The sequence below is a fragment of the Aulonocara stuartgranti genome, assembly GCF_965226115.1.
Source record: "Aulonocara stuartgranti genome assembly, chromosome: 22".
Taxonomy (NCBI): Eukaryota; Metazoa; Chordata; class Actinopteri; order Cichliformes; family Cichlidae; genus Aulonocara; species Aulonocara stuartgranti.
The window spans coordinates 13,628,352-13,650,525 of NC_138957.1; the positions used below are offsets into that span (position 1 = coordinate 13,628,352).

The 22,174-nt window shown below is 39.6% G+C and overlaps 1 protein-coding gene across 1 annotated transcript in view; it reads right to left on the reverse strand.

The window, feature by feature from the left end:
- The window catches only part of LOC309698147 (uncharacterized protein), a gene marked incomplete at its 5' end in the record, with an annotated part of 140,826 nt that overhangs the window by 180 nt on the left and 118,472 nt on the right, over positions 1 to 22,174 (reverse strand). The gene's annotated exons all lie outside the window — the stretch shown is intronic.

Below are 22,174 nucleotides of genomic sequence, written 5' to 3' on the forward strand. Positions count from 1 at the left end.
ACCTAGTGCTCCGATTACCACGGGGACCACCGTTACCTTCACCCTCCACATCCTCTCGAGCTCTTCTCTGAGCCCTTGGTATTTCTCCAGCTTCTCGTGTTCCTTCTTCCTGATATTGCTGTCATTCGGAACCGCTACATCGATCACTACGGCCGTCTTCTTCTGTTTGTCTACCACCACTATGTCCGGTTGGTTAGCCACCACCATTTTGTCCGTCTGTATCTGGAAGTCCCACAGGATCTTAGCTCGGTCATTCTCCACCACCCTTGGGGGCATCTCCCATTTTGACCTCGGGACTTCCAGGTTGTACTCAGCACAGATGTTCCTGTACACTATGCCGGCCACTTGGTTATGGCGTTCCATGTATGCCTTGCCTGCTAGCATCTTGCACCCTGCTGTTATGTGCTGGATTGTCTCTGGGGCATCTTTACACAGCCTGCACCTGGGGTCTTGCCTGGTGTGATAGACCCCAGCCTCTATGGATCTTGTGCTCAGAGCTTGTTCTTGTGCTGCCATGATTAGTGCCTCTGTGCTGTCTTTCAGTCCAGCTTTGTCCAGCCACTGGTAGGATTTCTGGATATCAGCCACCTCCTCTATCTGCCGGTGGTACATACCGTGCAGGGGCCTGTCCTTCCATGATGGTTCCTCGTCTCCCTCCTCTTTCTTGGGTTTCTGCTGCCTGAGGTATTCACTGAGCACTCGGTCAGTTGGGGCCATCTTCCCAATGTATTCTTGGATGTTCCTTGTCTCATCCTGGACTGTGGTGCTGACACTCACCAGTCCCCGGCCCCCTTCCTTCCGCTTATCGTACAGCCTCAGGGTGCTGGACTTGGGGTGAAACCCTCCATGCATGGTAAGGAGCTTTCTTGTCTTTATGTCAGTGGTTTCTATCTCCTCCTTTGGCCAGCTTATTACCCCAGCAGGGTATCTGATCACGGGCAGGGCGTATGTGTTGATGGCCCGGATCTTGTTCTTACCATTCAGCTGACTCCTCAGGACTTGCCTGACCCTCTGAAGGTACTTGGTGGTTGCAGCCTTTCTAGCGGCCTCTTCATGGTTCCCATTTGCCTGCGGGATCCCCAGGTACTTGTAACTGTCCTCTATGTCTGCAATGTTGCCTTCTGGTAGTTCAATCCCCTCAGTTCTGACTACCTTCCCTCTCTTTGTTACCATCCGACTACACTTCTCCAGTCCGAACGACATTCCAATGTCATTGCTGTATAGCCTGGTAGTGTGGATCAGTGAATCGATGTCTCGTTCACTCTTGGCATACAGCTTGATGTCATCCATGTACAGGAGGTGGCTGACAACTGCTCCGTTCCGTAGTCGGTATCCGTAGCCAGTCTTGTTAATGATCTCACTGAGGGGGTTCAGGCCTATGCAGAACAGCAGTGGGGACAGAGCATCTCCTTGGTAGATCCCGCACTTGATGGTGACTTGTGCTATGGGCTTGGAGTTGGCCTCTAGTGTTGTACGCCACATCCCCATTGAGTTCCTGATGAAGGCTCTTAGGGTCCCATTGATCTTGTACAATTCTAGGCATTCCAGTATCCAGCTGTGGGGCATTGAGTCATAGGCCTTCTTGTAATCAATCCAGGCAGTGCACAGGTTGGTCAGTCTGGTCTTGCAGTCTCGGCTGATTGTTCTGTCTACCAGTAGCTGGTGTTTTGCACCTCTGGTATTCTTGCCAATTCCTTTCTGTGTCCCGCTCATGTATTGACCCATGTGCCTGTTCATCTTAGCCGATATGATGCCTGACAGGAGCTTCCATGTAGTACTGAGGCAGGTTATTGGTCGGTAGTTGGAGGGGACCGGTCCCTTCTTGGGGTCCTTGGGGATCAGGACCGTCCGGCCTTCAGTTAGCCATTCCGGGTGTCTTTCGTTAACTAGCAGCTGGTTCATTTGTGCTGCCAGACGCTCGTGGAGTGCAGTCAGCTTCTTCAGCCAGTAGGTGTGAACCATGTCGGGCCCTGGTGCTGTCCAACTCTTCATACTGGAGACCCTTTCTTGGATATCTGCCACTGTGATGGTTACTGGACCCTGTTCAGGGAGGTCGCTGTGGTCTGCCCTCAGATCCTCTAGCCACTGAGCATTGCCGTTATGGGTTGCATCCTTCTCCCATATGCTCTTCCAGTATTGTTCTGTCTCCAGCCTTGGTGGTGCTGTTCTCTTATTATTCCCTTGCCACTGAGAGTACACCTTTGCTGGTTCTGTGGAGAACAGCTGGTTTATTCTCCTGCCTTCTATCTCTCTGGTGTACCTCCTCAAGCGGCTGGCCAAGGCTGTGAGTCTTTGCTTGGCAGTTTCCAAGGCCTCAGGTATGGACAGCTTGCTGTATTTCTTAGGCACCTTATTTGTCGCACCTTTCTGCAACTCCGTTAGTTGGCTAACCTCCCTCCGTGCTACTTTGATCTTGCCCTCTAGCCTCCTTCTCCATGGAGGGTACTGCCCCTTGTGGCTGTTCAACTTGTAGCCAAGCATCTCACTGATCACTGCTGCCGTATTGTAGATCAGCTTGTTAGTGTCGGTAACCGTGGTTGTAGGTATTGTCCGTAGTGCTGCATTAACATCATCTAGCAGACCTTCTGAGGGTACTTCACGTAATCTTGGTAACCGGCTACGGGGGAGCCAGGTTTCAAGCTTGGCCATGATCCTATTTTTCAGGTCAGTTCCTCTCGCACTCAACGATCCTTCTCCTATCGCACTTGGGGCTATGTACCCAATCTCGGGTGGGGGTGATGATATCTCCCCCCTGACCTGGCGTCCTGACTCCTCCTTGCCGTAGCATTTGTGTTGTACCTCGTCAATCTCTAGCTGTGAGAGCAGTCCCTTCTTTCGAATGTTGGAACACTGAGCTACTAGTTGTTTCGCCGTCATTGTGGATGTTGGGTATCGAAGAATCCATAGGTCCCTCATCCTATTCATGTAGCCCCTTCCGCCGGGGTTACTTGCGTAGTAGCATTCCAACAACGCCCTGTTTTCGTCCCTTGCCCACCGATGCCTTCTTGTTCCAGTAGCCCACTTTTCGTCAGGGTGCCCTGGTTCCTCAACACCTGACGCGGACCTTGTTGATCCGGGCGACGTCCGAGCCGGCATGCCTTCATATTTATCTGTCTCGCTCATGTCTGCGGTAGGCTTGCTTAGCATAGGGGGTCTAGCCTTAAGACCCTTACTGGATACAGACGCCCCAGGCAGGAATCGAACTTGCGATCCTCTGTTCCAAAGGCGTGTAGTTTAACCACTACGCTATCCAGCTGCTCATATATATATATATATAAATATATATGCATTTCTGCATTGTATCTGAACAGTGATGCTGTTTATAACCTAATCTTGCTAGCAACAGCTGATAACATAGTATTTCCTGTAAATGTGGTCACCCCTGCACCAGGGGAAAAAAACTAAACAAACAGCAACAACAACGTCATAAAACATGTCAGAGGGTTCAAAATGAGTGGATATGTCAATTTTTACAGTCTATTTTATGTACATAAATACATAATAAATACATGTGCATTGTGTATGTAAATGGAAAAATGATGTAGTTTCCTATCAAACATGCAGTAATCCTACTTTTTTTTAATTAAAAGGGGACTTAAAAGAGAAGGTTTTTTTGATTTATTAAAAAGTATATATTTATGTTAGCCTTTTTGTTTACTACTTATAACAACCTCATACTGTTCTGTTTTAAAATTTACTCTGCTTATATTAGTTTGGTATAGAAAGATTTAGACATTTCAAATTTTTTTAAACCACCAAAGTCTTTTAAAATCAGCTTACCAATGTGCAAACTTTCAGCTTTAATTCATGGGGTTTAACAAAAGTATTGCATTAACTATTTAGCCAAATAGAATCATTTTGAAACAGATTTCTCCGTTTTCAAAACTTCAGAAATAATTCAACCAACAAGCAGTTTCATGACCAGGTGTGGTGTGTTCTACGTTGTTCCATGGCAAAGCATGTAGATGGCAAATCTTTGAAGACATGAAACCAAGATTTACACATTAAGATATTCTCTGATTAGACCCCTCTTCTCTCCACTGATTGCTAGTGACAGAGTGTGTGAAAATATTGTTCTGATCATGAGAAGCACCAGTCCCTGTCCTTAACATCAGGCATGATGGTGACATGGAAAGAGTGTATGAGCAACCGATTAAAGGAGCACAAAAGGATGGTTTTAATATTTGTTATGTTTTTTTTTTCTTGTCCTCTTTTGTTTTAGTCTGTTTGTCTTGTTTGGAAAACTATAAGTAATTTTGTCAGTAAGTTACAATATAATTGCACAAAAAACACAACTTAGCACAACTCTGAGACAGAAAAACCAGCTTGCAAATTAGAATAAATAATTATTTAGTCTTCACCCTACACTCAGGTCAGAAAGATTCAGGTCGCTTGGTTCACCAACACCAATTAGGCACAAAAGAATTGTGTGGAGCATTTATAATTTACATTCATAATTTAATTTACATTTTACACATTACTTGCTTAAATGGTTTATGCTAACCTCACATTATGCTAAGGAAAGATAGGTTATAATGAATTCATACATTACTTCATATATGAAAAATCAAATAACTGAATAAAACAAATAAATAAGTAATTTAATAAGACATGAATTATTAGGAATGCACTTGCATTCCTAATAATTCATGTGTTGTTAGGAATGCACTTGCATTAGCAGCATTGCATGGATGCAACAACATTTCATTATTTAATGCAACAGCTAAGGCATTCACATTATTATCTATATCAGTGTCTTCTTCTGCAGTTTGTGGGTCTGTCCAAAACTATACTGTTAAAAGTGGCACTCTATTGTAGCTCAGTTACAATTTTGTAATAGGAGAATGACAAAGTGGATAACAGGTGGTAATAATACAGAACCTGCAAGTTATTAACACTTAACTTTAAACACATAAAATAATAAATATCCAAGTGATTATCTTGGTTATAGCGCAGTAATTGAACTTTATGTAACTGGGTAAAAAGAGGCCAGAAAATGTGGGTAATAATTTGGAAAGAAAGGTATACCTTTGAGGCAAAACCAAGCATGAGCAGAGAAGCATATGAGATAGGTGCAAGACATGAGGACGGCGAGACAGCGGTAAGGTGTGGGACAAATGGATTCAAAGTGGGGGTGGGATTACATCAGGGAACCACTCTGAGCCCCTTCTTGTTTGCTTTGGTGATGGACATGCTGACAGATGAGGTCAGACAGGAGTCTCTGTGGATTTTTATGACCCCCTACAGGGAGCAGCCGAAAGACAAGAGGAAGCAGATTAACCATGACATTTAGTGTTTAGCAGTTTTATTTAATGACTTAGAATAAGGAGAACAGTTCTTTTTGACTGATTGGTATACCTCTAACTTTTTTTTTACTTCTGAGGAACTCCCCTGCCTCTCTAAGATGCTCTTTATATGCCCAATCACCCAATCACTCAGTACCACTGACTTTTCCAGCCTTTTGTTGCCCCTGTCCTAACTTTTTTGAGATGTTTAGCTGCCATCAAGTTCAAATTTTTCACGAGAACATTTGATATGGTTTTTTTGTGTGTTGTAAATAAAATAGGGCTTGTGACATCTACAAATTATTGCATTGTGTTTTTATTTGTGTGTTAAGTCAAGTCCCATTTTTTGGAATTAGGAAGGTCTCAACAGGCAGCTGTAGGCAGCTGAGAGGTGCTTTTTATTACAAAATATATCAATCAATGTTCTGAAACTATCAAGCATTTCATATTTACTAATGTTAAAGAGCATCGCATCACCTCTTCAGGTCCTCAGTCTAACTAATTTACAGCTATATGGCTCTCCTGTGTGTGTGTGTGTGTGTGTGTGTGTGTGTGTGTGTGTGTGTGTGTGTGTGTGTGTGTGTGTGTTTTTTTTTTTGCTTGTACCTGATTAGTCTCTTAATCAACACTAGCATCTCCCTGTGGATCCGAGACCTTCAGTCAGGCTGTTTTTGTCTCCCTGACCGATTCTCTTCTTCTTTCCCTCAGTATTGACTCACTTGTATTGAAAAGTCAGAAGGCCATAGTCACATTAATTTCATGGAAAAAGGCATTTAGAGCAACTATTGATTAAACAACCTTAACCTGTTATTTAATTATATTTATGCAGTTTGTGTAGAGCACACTTGGTCTACCTTTGTGCCGTATAAATAAAACAGATCCATGAATATTGTTTGCTCGTTTGTCCTTGAAAAAGCATTCCTGATGACCAGGAAAGCTCTCCTCTCCAGCATTAAGCCTTTTTATATGAAGGCCCACAACGTGATAAAATTATGCTTAGTTAATCATTTGATATCTCACTAAACGTACATTTATTACCATTACTGGTCAGTTTTTGAGCTCATTAACTGCAGACTAGGCTGTAAATGAATGTATTGATTTTGCATTAAAACAGATATTAGATAATGTTAAATCATGTATGTATCTGTCGGTTCATAAGGCTGTGCAGGAATTAATTAATGCTCCTTCATGCGTGTCATTTATAAATTTATGATAATTCCTGGATCCTTTCCATAAAGTGCTACCCACATTTTTTTCTCTTTCTGTTCTTCTGCAGAGCTGAAGCAAACCTTTACAGTAATTCTCAGTGACACTTAATATTGTGAAACTTTCCAAAAAGTTCTAAAAAGTTAAACCTTTGATGAATGTTTTTAATCCAAAACTTAAAAAAAATAGGACATTCAACTTTAAAGTAGTGCCGACTTTGTGGTGGGCTTGAAATCTCTGATCATGTTTATCGCAACACTCGGGTGAGTTAATGCCAAACACAGTGGAAACCAAAGGGCTTAGCAAGGTATTGGAACAACAAGTGGTGTGAGAGCTTAAGTGTGTGCTTGTGTGCGACTGTGTGTGTTTTAAAAGTACTCCTAATGTTACTTAGTGTGTTTACCCTTTGAACAGCAGATTACTGGGGATGATTTTGAAAAACAAAAAAAAATAAAGGAAAATAAAAATAAGCACAGATGTGAGACTGGGAATTGAAATCACCATCTAACCACAAACCATTTTTGGCTCATCTCAGATTTCACCACTTCCCAGTACACCGTAAAAATGTTACAGATTATCAAAAGCAGCTCGCTGTGAAGGACTGTTTAGTATCACGTCTTAGGAGAGCCAAAGCCTTCAAGGGAAGCTAACTCGCTACATGAAATCATTTTTGATCAAGCTACTGCGTGCAAACGTGAATCACAGTGTTAATATTTCACAACAACTCAGTGGATGCAACCCCATGTAAGGTATCACATGTATGCAAGGGAGTTAGTCTTACAAATGAAAACTAAGTTACTGAACTGCAAAACTGTTTGATTTTTTTTATTTCTCTTCAAGGTGTTCACTGGGATCCTAATTCAGTTGAGCCATTTAAAAGTTCAGTCCCACATATAGTTGAGCTTCACAGTCAGTATGACTTTTATTTTGCAAGTAACATATTCCCAGTGTCAAGCAGGAAGGTAATAATGCATAATAAGATGTCACCAAATATGAAAATAATGGATGAGGTCTAGACAACGAAGACCACTTATCTTGTATGCATTAATCTTTGAATGATTAAATTAATATGCTGTTCCTGCTTTGTACTAGTGAATTCAATTTAGACCGGCATGTTTTCAGTCAGACACTTTGTTGAAAGCCCATTCAGAGAACACATAACGCCATAACGCAATACATGCAGTTAGTGAAAGAGAGGCTGGATATATACAGCAACTTCTACTGTGGAGAATTATGCCTGTTTGCTTACAAGCTGATGCTCTTCAGCTGTTACTATGTGTGCAATGATATGAAATATGGACTGTGTATAAAATATTTTTTTGTGGACTTCTGTTTTTAAACTTCAAGTGACAAGCAAGGAGTGTATCTGACTGAGAAACTGAGGATACTGCAAACTTATCGAGCATATCCTGCTTTAGTAGTCTAAATTGCACCATAAATTCAAAAATTGCCAAATGTTGAGCAGGTTTAACATTAGGAAATTGCTGCGGTACTTAGTGCGAAACATATTGTCGGAAATTGTCAAAACATACATCTGAAACTGGTTGTCAAAGCCATAAACTTATTAGTCAGAGATAAGCAGCTCCTTTTATTGTATATAAACATAGAATCGTTTTTAGAACCAGACGTTTGTCCTCTCATGGCTCGTGGTGTCATGGTCCTGGGTTCAGTATTAGTATTATCTTATGTTTTGGAATAGTTCTTGTTTTCTTGTTCTCAGGGTTTTGGTTCTTGTGTGCAGTGTTTTGTTATTCCTACCTGTGTTCTCGCCCAGTGCTCTGTTTGTGTCCCTGAGTTTGTGTTTGTAAAACAGTTTGTGAATTTCCTGTTTTACTTTGAAGGTCTGTGTCTCGTCATGCCCATTAGGTTCAGCTGTGTGTCATTTCCTGATTACCATGGGTGTATTTATAGTGTGTGTCTACCTCTGCTCCTCGTCGGTTCATCTGTGTTGCTTGGTATATTTCCGTGTCACTTTGCCCAGCATTCCCCGTTTTTGTGTTTACTTACTTTTTTTGACCAGGAAGTTTATCTTTTATATGCAGCCTGTAAATTGAAAATGTATAGAACTTTCTTCAAAATGTGTAAATGCAACTGGAGCTGCTTTGCAATACAAATGTCACAGCAGTACTAAATGGATGTTTGTACAATGCGTGTTTGTAAAATATGCATTAAATAACCATCTTTTGAGCAAAGCACTGACACTAATTGTTGCGCTATAGATTGTAAGGAAAGTTATTTTTATGATTAAGATTTATGCATGTTTATCATCTAGTGAAATAGGTTGTAAAATTTTGTGATTTGTGAAGTATTCACGATTAAAAAAAAAGAGAGATGCTGTTTTAAAAGGAACTGACATATTTTCTGCTAGGAACATTATGTTATTGTTGTTACAATTATCAGCTGTTAGTGTTTACGCCTACAACTTTACATTTCATTTAATCCTGATATGAAGAACAGTGACTACTGTCAAGTGATCTTCATACATATGATCTCAAAATAATAAATATATAAATGATATCAATGTATCAACATTAAAAAAATAGCTATTCTTGGTAATTACAAGCTCGGGTCCTCTACCAGAGGCCTGTGCAGTATCTTAGCTGTTCCCAGGACTGCGCTCTTCTGGACAGAGATCTCCAATGTTGTTCCTGGGATTTACTGGAGCCACTCGCCTAGCCTGGGAGTCACTACACCGAGTGCTCCGATTACCACTGGGACCACTGTTACCTCCACATCTTGTCTAGCTCTTCTCTGAGCCCTTGGTATTTCTAAAGCTTCTCGTGTTCCTTCTTCCTGATGTTGCTGTCATTTGGTATTGCTACATTGATCAGTACCACCACTATGTCCGGTTGGTTAGCCACCGCCATTTTGTCCGCCTGTATCTGGACGTCCCACAGGATCTTAGCTCGGTCATTCTCCACCACCCTAGGGGGCATCTCCCATTTTGACCTCAAGACTTCCAGGCTGTATTCGGCACAGATGTTTCTGTATACTATGCCAACCACTTGATTTTGGCGTTCCATGTATGCCCTGCCTGCTAGCATCTTGCACCCTGCTGTTATGTGCTGGATTGTCTCTGGGGCATCTTTACACAGCCTGAGCTATATGGAAATTGCTGCAAGGTGGGAAAAAAATCCTTTGCTTGTAACACTCCATCATACAAAAGACATAATAATACAAAAACAAAAATACATAAACAAAATAGATCAATATTAACTTTTTGTTAATAGGACAGATTGTCTCCTTCTTTAATGAAAGCTGAAAAAGTAGTGAGTTTGTAGCATTTAAAACTGGTACTGGAAGGAATTTGTATTCATATATCAAATAGACAACAATTAATATTCAGCTGAAACCTGCATGAACTTCATTACTTGAACCAACTAAATATTATCAACACCAACTGATTTAAAATCATATTTTTTACTAGAAAATAATATTGGATTGTACAGGTAAACTAAGTTAGGCATTCAGTTGTGGCTGGCAGATCTTTTGGAGGTTTTTTTTTATTATTATTACTGACTGATTAAAATAATGTAGTGCAGATGATGAACCACAAAACATTTAAGAACTACTGGCCTATGTTTTTCCTTACTCTAAGAAAAATAATATAAATTAAACCTTGTGAAAATTTGTGGGAGTTGTTTTATTGTTGCGTACTAGCTTGAAGTAACAGATTTTTTATGTACAAAAATGAAGTATATTAAGTTGATTGTGATTAATGCCAACAACAAGTATATTAAGGCATTCTTCTTCATGTATTAGTTGAGTGTCTATGTTGTTTCCTTCTGATAATTATTAATTAAAAAGAGAAATATGAGTAAATGCAGCTACTACAAATTTATGATATTTTTAACCATTTAACTCTTGCTTAATGTGCAATAGAAATGTATATGATCGTGTTTGTAATTGCACTGTGCGTGGAAGCTTTGATCACACCAGGTAAAACCACACAGGGATAAGAAAGGTTGAAAGCTTAATCTTGTTCTCGTGCATGCAAAGATGCCACGGTGCTAATAAGAGGGAAAGGCCATTAAAATGTAATTTGGGTTCCGCATTCTGTTTGAGCAGACCGGAGGAGTGTTCAGATTAGCCACACGTTGCCTGGGAGGGACGCATGTTCAAGTGCGTGTATGTGTTTGGGGCGGATTCTGTGTGTAAGCGTGAAATATTGATCGCTGATGGCCATTTATTTTTTTAGGGTCATCCTTTGCTCATTGACCTCTGTGTAATTACCTTTGGGATGACTGGGAGTGTTATTTAAACTCATGACACTCTGATCTTGTTTACCTCCCCTCTAACTGTTAGAATTGCAATAAATGAGCTAATAACCGACTTTAAACACTATTACAGCACGTTGAAGATTTTTCTCTTAATATGTCCTTGTCTAATGAACTGCACAACAGCCCTTTTGAGAGACTTTGCTTTGTTATGTTTCCCCTTTTCTGCCCACACTGATGTATGACTTCCCTTTGATCAACAAGATATTTGCTGAGAACGAAGGTCAAGGACTCCCAAGCTTGATCAAATGAAAGCTTCAAGCTTTGAGTTTGAGCTACTGTTTGTAATTATGACAGTTTGAATATTTAATAACTTTTCCCACAGCATTAAAATGTGGCATCAAAACTAATCTCACGTCAAAGCCTCAATGAGTAAATGTTGAGTAAATGCAAGGAAAGCCTTTATAGTTTTTAATGTTGTTTACTCTTCCATTAATAATGATGTTTTGTAAATAGATAATGTATAAGTGAAGCATTTGGACTGCTTTTCTTTTGTAAATAATTTCAGAGCCCTTTGGGTTTTGTGTTGCTGCCCTGTGCTTTCCCCTATCTGTAGTCAAATTCAGTTGAAGGTGAATGTGCATTAGAAACTACTAGGTGAGAAAAGAAAAGACAGCTCTTGTGCACTCTTCACACCCCCTCTGGGGATATTTAGTCTGTGGAAACAGACCTATTTGGGATTGTTGGTTTTTGCTTGAAGTGATATGTGACTACGATTGAGGTAGGTGGTACACAAGGTGTGCCTTCTTTGTGAAGCACTCCTCAAGTGAGAGTTTCTAGTAGAGTTTCTAATACATTTTTTGTCTTATGCATCTACATACAAAGCTATGACATTTTGAGAATTGTAATTGTTTTGCCCGAGCTTCCCAGTTGCCAAACTTAGCCATTAAATTGCAGTCTTTCATCATTAAATCTGCTAACCAATTAACCCTCTCAAGGCAGGTGTTGCAGATTTGTAGCAGTTAAAAGCTAACAACCTGATTACCCCACATACATATTTTATGAGGTTTTTTTTACTCAGAAGTACCACTGCAGGTATTCTTTTGTGCATTAGCAACAAAAACTTAATTTGAGCCTGAGAGGGTTAAAATACAAACACAGAAGGATTCAAAACACTGGGTAACCACTGATTTCCTGATTCCGCTTTTCAATTTAGAACATTTATCAATAATCCCATCTGTTCAGAGAAGAGTTCAAAACAGTAGTAACAAAAGCATTTCATTTTCATATACTTTCATTGTGTTAAAAGGACCAGAGTGGCAGAGAGAATTAATACTGTTAACAGACTCACTGTAGCTGACACATCAGAGTATATTTAAATCAATAAAAAAGTAAAAAGCAGGAATTAACCATAATGTGCTAATAAGAGCTGAGAGTCTGCTGTTTGTCATGCCAACCAAAGCCTGAATAAAGGCTTTTTTTCTGGCTAGTGGCTAATGAATCTGTGAAACCATCAATTATTATCAAGTAGTTTCTGATTAGAAACCTGCATAATCTTTTTAAAGAGCTAGTTCCGATGGATGGATGGATGGATGGATGGATGGATGGATGGATAAATAGATTCATGGAGGATCCAGATCCCATAAAAAGACTTAAACCAACAATAAAGTTGTACTTTTTGTCTGTATAAACAAATCCTGCTATAGGCACTGCCTCGTTGCCACAAAAGTCGAACTATTAGTATTCATCTACATTCAAACAGGTTCAGAGTTGTTTGGCTCCAGACGTTTTACCTCTTGCCCTGCATTGCATATTAAGTAGGATTTTACTAAGCAAGAGTGCAGGATTTCTGTATTTGTTAAAAGCCACATGATCCCTGACTTAGACTGAGGGAAGTAATGGAAAATGAAGGCTTCATCTAAGGCAAATTCATTTTAATTATTCTCAGAACACTCAACGGTTGATTTCTTTTGAAAACAGGTATTTTTTCTCCTACTGAGCACACAGCGGTATGGCACAAATGCACAGAAACACACTTAGGACTTGCTTGTGGATGCACTTTTAAATACAGATGCACTTTGGCACCATGCAGACATTTTAATCGGCCTGCGTTAGAGTCAGATATTTGTTGTCTTGTTGGGTTGCAGAGGTTATCTAACTAACACTAGAACACTATTCTAAGTATAAGCACCTAAATGCAGTTGCTGTCGTCTTTTGTTATAATCAAACTCTTCAGAGTGAAGGGCCTGGTCTATGGTGCCAGATTACTGAATGAACACCAAGTACATTCAAACACAGAAAGCATGTTGTTGAGAGTTTGATGGCAAGGCGACTTACAAACAGCTGTTTGATGGCTTACTATGGCTAAAAAGCCTTTAGCCCTTTTAAAGAAGCATATGACAAGTTGTACTGAATCACATTTCCTCAAGAGAACAGAATATGCATTCAGCTATTAACCCTGGTCTTCAGTGATTTGTATCTCTGCTAACCATACCTGCCTGTACCATATGTGCCCATATGTTCTGGTTTTCACCACAAGCAAGCATGCAAGTGAAAGGCATGGGTGGAATAAGTAATGGAAGACAGCTTGTCACAGTCTTTCAGATGTATGCATGTGCACCTTTAGGTGCTAAAGAAGGAAGTGTTGACATGACCTCTTAAAGCCTCACAGAAAGACATGTATCCAACTGAAACATATGATAAGTGGTTCACTTTGCTTTACTTTTTTCAGAATAAACCTGCACAAATGTCATTTTTAGTGTGATGTCTTTGGCGATGTATTTTATTTTCCATCTCACCATGTGTTTTTTGTGTCCTCTGCTCTCTAACCTGCGACAGTTAAAACCAGCAAGAGAATGTGCTCTAATAGTTTATATTCTTCTTTAAATGATCAAAACTGGGTATTTTTTCCCCCATAGCAATTGTAGATGCTGTACGTGCGCATGCCTGCATAGACTTCCCAGCGCTGCCACAGCACTCTCTCTTGATGGATGGTCATTTTCATTGGCTTGCTCATGCTTAATGAACCCTGCAGTTCATGTCTTAATTGAATGCTTTTTACGCTCTTATGTTCTGCACTTATTCCCTTCCGCACCCCCAAGCCCCTACCCCTCCTCCGCCTCTACCCCGTCACCCGCTGCACTTGTTTGCGAGTTAGGATGACTCATGAATAAAGGTTCTCTCGTGTCTCACACTTCTTATCAGGCCTCAGAGGAACAGAGACAATGGAAAAACTCACTCACGCCACATGCTGAATAGCTGCAGAGAAGAGAAATGTGACCAGGTCACTCTTGTAACTAAAATGCTGACGTTTCTTTCATCTCATCAGTTGCGTCCTCTTTCGGGGAAAAGCCTTAAAAATTTTATAAAGTTCACTGAGATGGTAGAAGCCGGTGCTGGAAATGCCAAGCTTTATAAGGCACTGCCCTCAAAAGGTAATCTATAGATACAGTGTGCTACTTAATTTTAAGACACCCAAACAAGACTACTATAAGAACTAGCTGGAAGCACAGGCACAGAATGAGGGACTGGAGGTATATTCCTACAATGCTATCTTTCTTTCAGTCTTCTGCTACGGTTTCTCTTTTTTCTTCTGTGTTCATATTGTTCCGCTGTTGTGTGTTCTATCTTCATTTCTCAATGAGTCATCATTCTCATAGCTCGTCAGAGAGGGATGTTGATCTTCTGCGGGCACAATATGCTCACAAACTTGAAATGATGCCCTTGAGATCTCATATTGAGTCATTGTAACTCAAAATGATTGTAACTCAGAAAAAAAATAAATCTTTTCTGGAGGTTTAGCTGTCTTTTATTTTTGACCATGAGTAATAATGTCTTCATGTTGATGTTCTCTTTTGGTGTTAATCGATACAGCTAAAATTTACAGTCCTTGCGTGTGCAATCCAAAGGCCTGGTTGGTGTGTTACGCCTTTCAGAGTGATTATTGTACAAAAAGTGGCCTGTAGTAAATGGTGTACATTCAACTGTGATTTTTTTTTAAAGCTCAACTCTATAACTGTTCAAAGCCTTTCCACACAGCACTAACTTTTCAGAGAGAATTTTTCAGGTTGTTGAAGAAACACCTTGAAAAGGACAATTCTTTGGATTTAAATTTGGTTAAAAACAAAGGGATGTCCCCTCTATCACTTGGCTCATCACTTGTTCACCTAGCGTCATCAGAGCCTGGACCAAACTCATCAGCCCTTGTGCAAGTGGACTATATATATGCAGTGACACAAGAACAACTGTGACTATATAATATGCACATCTGAAGTCCTCACATTAAACTAAAAGAATTTGAACAGAGTCTCATAAGTGCACAGATATGTAAAGCTATAGTCTAATTTTAACCTGGAATAATATTAAATAGCCCAATGGCATCATTTGAAAATGTCCTGAGATTGACAGCAAATCAATCAAGGGTCAGACAGATTCTAAGTTCAATGAGCCAAAGCTAGGCATGTATGTCCTGTTGACTATGTCCTACTTTTATGCCACTCAGTTAGTATCAATATTAATCTGTTAGTTTTTTATTTGTTTTTCCTTTTTGATGAAATGATATGAGATCGTTTGTCATCATATGGCCACTCAGCATCTACTCATTTTACATAGGCCCTTTTTTAATTACCCAAATGTTCACAAATCAAACTGGAGTGGTCTTCAGCAATAGTTAAGACTTCAGATAAGACTTTCTGCAGGTGTTTCAAAGTTGTTCTTCAGACAGACACTGACTGCTTTTCCTATCACTTACAGTGCAGTCCTTATTCCAGACTCTTTTCAGGGGAACCTTTTTGTTTTTTCAACAAACCATTGTTGTGTCTACAAATAATAGACAATAGTTAGATAGCAAAGAACCAATTGAAATCATATCTTTAGACACTGTGTTACTTGGAGCCTGTCACAAAGATATATTATTTGTTACCTTTTTTTATTAAATTGATAAAAAAAATAAAAGTCACAGATTGATAGTTTTAAAATAGTATTTTTACACCAAATTAAACTTGGCACATCTCAGCATGGTGTGCATTATGTCCTTAAAAAGTTTAAGGAAACCAGACAAGTGGAGGACAAAAGTGGCTGGCCTTAAATACTATCTACAGCACTTGAAGAGCATCTGAAAGTCATGTCTATAAGAAACAGGGGGAAAAAAACAATATAACATAGACCTGACTCAGGACCTAAAAGCTGCCCCCCACCCATCAGTCAATCTGTTAACTGTTCGCCAAAGCCTGAAGAAATGTCAAGAAGCCATTCTTATGGTGTGTTGAAGTCAAATTTTTGAGTCGAATATGAGTGGAGGAGGTCAGGACAGAGGTATAACAGTGAGTGCTCGTACTTTAAGAGTTCACACACAGGTGTAACACCTTTGCTACACACAGCAACAGTTTGTTAGATCAGATACATTTCCAGAAGCATGATGGAGGCTCAGTCATGCTGATCGATGGAATTATGAACATAAAAAAGTACCGTCAGATTTTGATCCATAATATAATACCATCTGGAAACTGTTAGACTGGCAACAGATTCATTTTTAACATGACAGTGCATTAATCAGTTGTATTCATTGTATACTTTATTTCCATGTATTTACATGCAGCGATTTCTTTCACTAAATTGCCTCACCAACTTCCCATATTCCTAACAAAGTATATATATATATATATGGTCGGGCATTGCATTGCACAGCTACAAGCATTTCACCTCATGTCATACTGTGTATGGTTGTGTGTGTGACAAATAGAATTTGAATTTGATTAAAAAAAAAGAGTGGCTCAAAACTTTTGCACAGGACTGTTTATTTACAAAAACATGTTCCGGCTTCATATTGTATCACTACATTAAAATTCATTTATATAGGCCTATGAACTGTCACATCCATATAACACATAATACAGTGGTTTATTAAGTTAGGAGGTTTAGTATACAAACACCAAATACAAGATGCATTCCCAATGCTTGCATCTATATTTAAAGATATAACTGTTAAAACAACACTAACTGATTTTAGCATAGGTATCTTTGCATATGCCTTTAGACTTTAGACTTTACAATTAGACTGCTTAGTGGGTATAATAAATATTTTAGATGTCTATTAAATGATCTGAGAAGACGCCATTTCACTTTGCACACTTTTGACACGCTGACATATTTTGGGGCTTATGAAAGGCTGCCATGACTGGCCAACCATTTAGTCCAGAAAATGTCCATGGATGGATGTCTGGTGCTTGGTGGATTTTTAATCTCAACATATTAGATAACAAATGCTGTTAATTGCTGCCAAGGTTTCAAGGCTCTAAATAATTCTTGCCAGCATCCAGCATCTCATCAGCAACATCTCCAGCTCAGCGTCTCCATCACACAAATCAGTCAATTTGTCACTACTGAACCACACGGCTGATCAAAGGCACTTGCTGTAATCATTTTTAATGACTTTACTTTTTTCTAATCCAAGTATTCAATAAAAAACTTGTCATTCAACATATATTAACACATAACTGAAGTGATAATTATGCAATGTGTATTCAGAAACAAAAGTGAAAATGAGCTCTGTGGCAGTTACATGCTTTCCAGCTGTGAGTGCCTCTGCAAATTATACTCTCAAAAGAACAAAGTGCCACTCCACTACAAGTCAACTAGGTCCTCAAGTGACAGAAATACAAAGGTGACAGATTATTTTTGCCATTGTACGCTTTATTCATTAACAGAAAATAAGGCACAGAACTATTTATCAGACTTGTACTGCCCTGTTGGAAAATATGAGAACAACATGTTAGGAACCTTAATTGTGTACTTGTTAGCAAATTATTTACAAGTATATAAAAAAAGCACAAAAATGTTGTCCTCCAGTGCAGCGGCAATGAGAAATTGCCACAGCGGGACCTGTACAATTCAGCTGCTAGCCTTGAAAAATTACATTTCAGACCAATAAACACTATTACAAAGTCTTATAGACCTTTCAGACAGAAAAATGACCCAAACTCTTGTCAGAAAAAAAATTCAAGCTATGCCAGTTAACACTACTCTCAGTCTTTCTGTTCTGTCATGTCCCCTCTTGTTCAGAAATCACTTTTGTGCCCGTATTTTAATATTTTAGCACTCCATGTGGTGTGAATGAAATTTATTTACCTATCAACATTTTATAAAACGATATCCATTGCATACTATAGCATCTGACAGCACAAGAACTGTGAGGACAGGAAGTAAAATGCTGCACATCTTAAGAAAGCATGTAAAAGAAAAATAATGTTTTTAAGTCTCAGAAATTAAGGTAATGCCCAGGTACCTAAAACAATGTGCATTATATATAATAAGCATTGTGCTACTTCTACTCTGCTTGTCACTTTATTTATTAAACACGGTGAATATTTTCACAGTATATTTATGGCCCCAATCGCTTGCTCCAGTTTGTCCTTAACACAGTGTGATGTAAAGAAGAATGCTTTAAAGGGATGTTCAACCAGGAAGTAACTCTCAGGTAATCAGTTACATTCAGTGGCTTCAAAGAACAGCAGCCAAAATATTGCTGGGAATATGAAAAGAGTGGTTTTCGAGTTTAAGTTTTCACTGTCAATGAAACAAAGAATACAAGCGATTGACATATAAAGGGGCATTAAATACATTAGAGGCCAATTAGAGCCTGGACTGCCAGCAATTTCGGACAGACAGATGGTTTCCTGTGGGGACGACCCCTAAAGCACGGCTGCCTTGTGACTAAAAACTCCCTGTGCAGTGGGCTTGCATCGTGTCCTCAGATTCTCCTTCAGATTTATCATCCACATGTTGCATTCAAAAATCACAAGCTGACAATGGCCAAATGAAAACTCCAGGCTGTAAAACCGTAGTCCACAAACCAATGAGTGACATCAGAAAGCCGCTTCAGTGGTTGAAAAGCAGTAACTAGGGGCTAGGATCAACATGTCTTTGAATGCCCTGTCTCTCTTTTATAATCTCTTTGACTTTGCTGTGTTGTGTAATGGAAGAAATGTGCTGATTACCACGAGTGAAGGCCAGCTTTTCACACAACTATGAATTTGCTCTTGCTCTGAATTGACCCAGCTTCTGACAGAAAAAATTTGTCTGTCAAGATAATCAAAGGAGCTTGCAAAGAAAAGCGTCTGGACTTCTTTAAGTTGCTTGAGGATGTTTCACCTCTCATCCGAGAAGCTTCTTCAGTTCTACGGTCAAATGGTGGGGAGTCCCAGATATAAACCTAGTGGGAGTAACCCCCCACAGAGGGACAAAAGGACCCCCTGATGATCCTCTAATCGCCTGAGCCAAGGTGTGAAACTGGGTGTGGGTCCCAATCAGCCAGGGTTTCGGGTGAGCTCATTGTGAAACCTGGCCCCACCTTATCATGCGAATTCCTGAGGTCAGATGGCCCAGGATGTGAGTGGGCGTTAAGGCGTCTGGGGAGGGATCTCAAAACTGGATTATAGATGGCAGACAGTTGGTGTCGTAAACGGAAAGCGGAAAAGTGTCTTTTCTGTGTCTCTTTGCTGACTTTAAGAACGCCATTTAGGAAAGGAAGCATGTTTTGAGTGCCTCCTTTAAATGCGTGTGTTCCTTCTTTTTTCCTTCAGGCTTAGAGGGAACATTTTCTCCCCGGTGATGTAGGGTCCTAATTACTCCAAGTTTGTGTTCCAGGGGGTGATGGGAATCAAAGAGGAGGTACTGGTCCGTGTGTGTGGGCTTCCAGTAAACTTCGATGTTGAGTTTGCCGTTCTCTTCAATGTGCACAGCGCAGTCCAGGAAAGGCAAACAGTTATCCTTTGTGTCTTCCCTGGTGAACTTGATGTTTTTATCCACAGCGTTAATGGGTGCAGTGAAGGATTCCACTTCTTGTGTCTTGATTTTGACCCAGGTATCGTCTACATATCTGTACCAGTGGCTGGGTACTCTTCCTTTGAAAAAGCCAAGAGCCTTCCTTTCCACTTCCTCCATGTAAAGGTTGGCTACAATAGGTGACACGGGGGATCCCATGGCGCAGCCATGTTTTAGAGCTGAAGAAGCTTCTCGGATGAGAGGTGAAACATCTTCAAGCAACTTAAAGAAGTCCAGACGCTTTTCTTTGCAAGCTCCTTTGACTACAATGACTGGGATGACTGAGAACCTTCACAGACATCTGTCAAGATAAGTCGTTTTGTAACATTATGAGAAGCTGCTTAAGTGGGTGATTAGCACAAAGATCTCTTGAAGCTTTGTTGTAATTTTTGCAGGTAAATATGATTTAAATTTCACCAAGAATTTATTGCATAGTTAAAAATGTAAAACTAAGGAAAGCATAAAAGCCAGCACTAAAGAAAAGTTGTTGTTTTTTGTTTTGTTTTTTCTACTATATTATACAGATACGAACAAAGGACCTGTTGCTTCACTTGCTAGTAATAACTATAGACTAGGTAGGGTGTCATGTATATTGACCACTAAACACTTTGCGTTAACTTGTCTGCTATTTTAAACATGTGACAGCTTGGTGACAAAGTAGGATCAAGTGGATAAAGCCCCAGTCATAACAACCTAGTGACTGATCCATAACCATCTGGCAACAACGGATCATGAGGGAAAAACAAGTATTCCCTGACCAGTTTTGACTGGTTGCTGGAAGCTGATGGCAGTTGCTGAATAATCAATTGCTGAAGTCCCAGTCACATAGGCTTACAGATCAGTCAGTAACCCCTTGGCAATGTGTATTCCTCAACTATAGTTGGCAAAATGTTGTTATGATTGCTTTGGTCCCTAGCATATTGCTGCAGATGTTTTTTGAAAGGAAGTGACAGACTTGTCTGTAAAAGCTGTCCAGCTACTCTAAGACCTGTGGTAAAACTGTGAAAAATGCAACACAAACTGGAATGGAGAGATTTACCTTCAAAGACAAAGTTGAGCCTTTTGAAACATGTTAGCTGCACCAGTCTGGTACAACTTTGTCTTTTAAGACAAACATCTCCATTTCTGGAGTGTCACACTTCTAGTTACTGAGCATCTGCAGGCAAACATGAAAACCTCTAGGCAAAGATGGCAATCAGTTAGAAGCCACAACAATCATTAGGAGGTTTTTTAGTGCAGAAACTTTTACCCAGCATGAACCAGCAACTATCAGAAATCACTGCCAACCATTCAGGAAATACACCTTTCCCAAGCAAACAATGGTTCTACCATGTCCAATACGGAAGATAACTCTCACATACTATCATGTGAAAACATCAATATTCATGTACCCTCATGGATATATAGCTATCCGATTGTTCAGTCTGACGTCACTAGCCGTGTCTGGGTCTGAACTCCGCTGCAGGTCCATATATCAAATGATCACTATGGCATTACTGAGAGTTGAAAAACTGTCTAAAGTCTTTCATCTTTAATAAAATGATCAGCGTTCTGCTCTACCAGGTGTAACAACTGAGTTTAACATCTAGGCATCCATGAAAACGGAATTTATGACATTTAACGGAGTTAGAAGTTACCAGGGAGTTAGCTTGCTAGCTTCTATCTAAATACAATATAGCATGTCCTGACTGTGGGGTTTTGGAAACAAATTAAAACGTACAGCTCTGCTATCACTTCCAGCATAAATGAAGACACAAAACTAAACAGCAGTGACGTTTGTAGGGTTACTGAAGTTTGGCTAGCTGGTATATAATGATGTGCTACGTGACCGCTAGCAACACAGCTATGTTAGCATAATATAAACAAGCTAACTTTTTTTCCACTCGATAAAAGTTAACATGAGTGTTCTCGGTGGTCGGGAACAAATGTAATCGCATAGCAGGATGCTGTAAAAGGACCAAACTTCAGCCAGGAGAACAACTGAGATAATCCATCCACAATAAGAGGTTAGTCATTCATATACTGCTGCATGGGCTGGGCTGTAGTTACATCCTAAGGTTTTAAAAACTGAGCTTAAATAAATGATTAGTGGTAATAAAAGCAGAGGGAGGTCAACAGGGATCACTGACTGTTTTAGGAGCTTTTTGAGATTAAATAGAAGAAAATACATAACATTAAACATGTTAACAACACAAAAGCCATATTAAACGCAGACTACTTTAGACCCGGAAGTAGGATTCGTCACGTCATCACTGAACAACCGGATAAGAGGCAATTTGGGTTGTGTCTGTGCTATGAATCACCACAGAAGAAGCAAACAAGTTTGAATTGAAATCAATAGAAGAATTCCACAATAGTAAAGGTGGTATAAGTAAAATTTCAAGGAGAAAAGTTATAACTGAGCTTCTTCTAGAAGTTGTAAAGTAGAAATAAAGTTTAAATGTCTCTACTATGGCCAACAATAGAATTATAGTACATGGCTCTCTATTGATACTGTTTTTTAATTGTTATACAAAACTTTAAGATTTTTATCTTTGTAAAAAGTGCTGTTTAAATAAACTTCACTTACTTATTTTCTGTTTTTAGGTTGGGGCTGTTCTTATGAATGGTGATGAACACAGACTGCTGTTAACTGATCCATTTTTC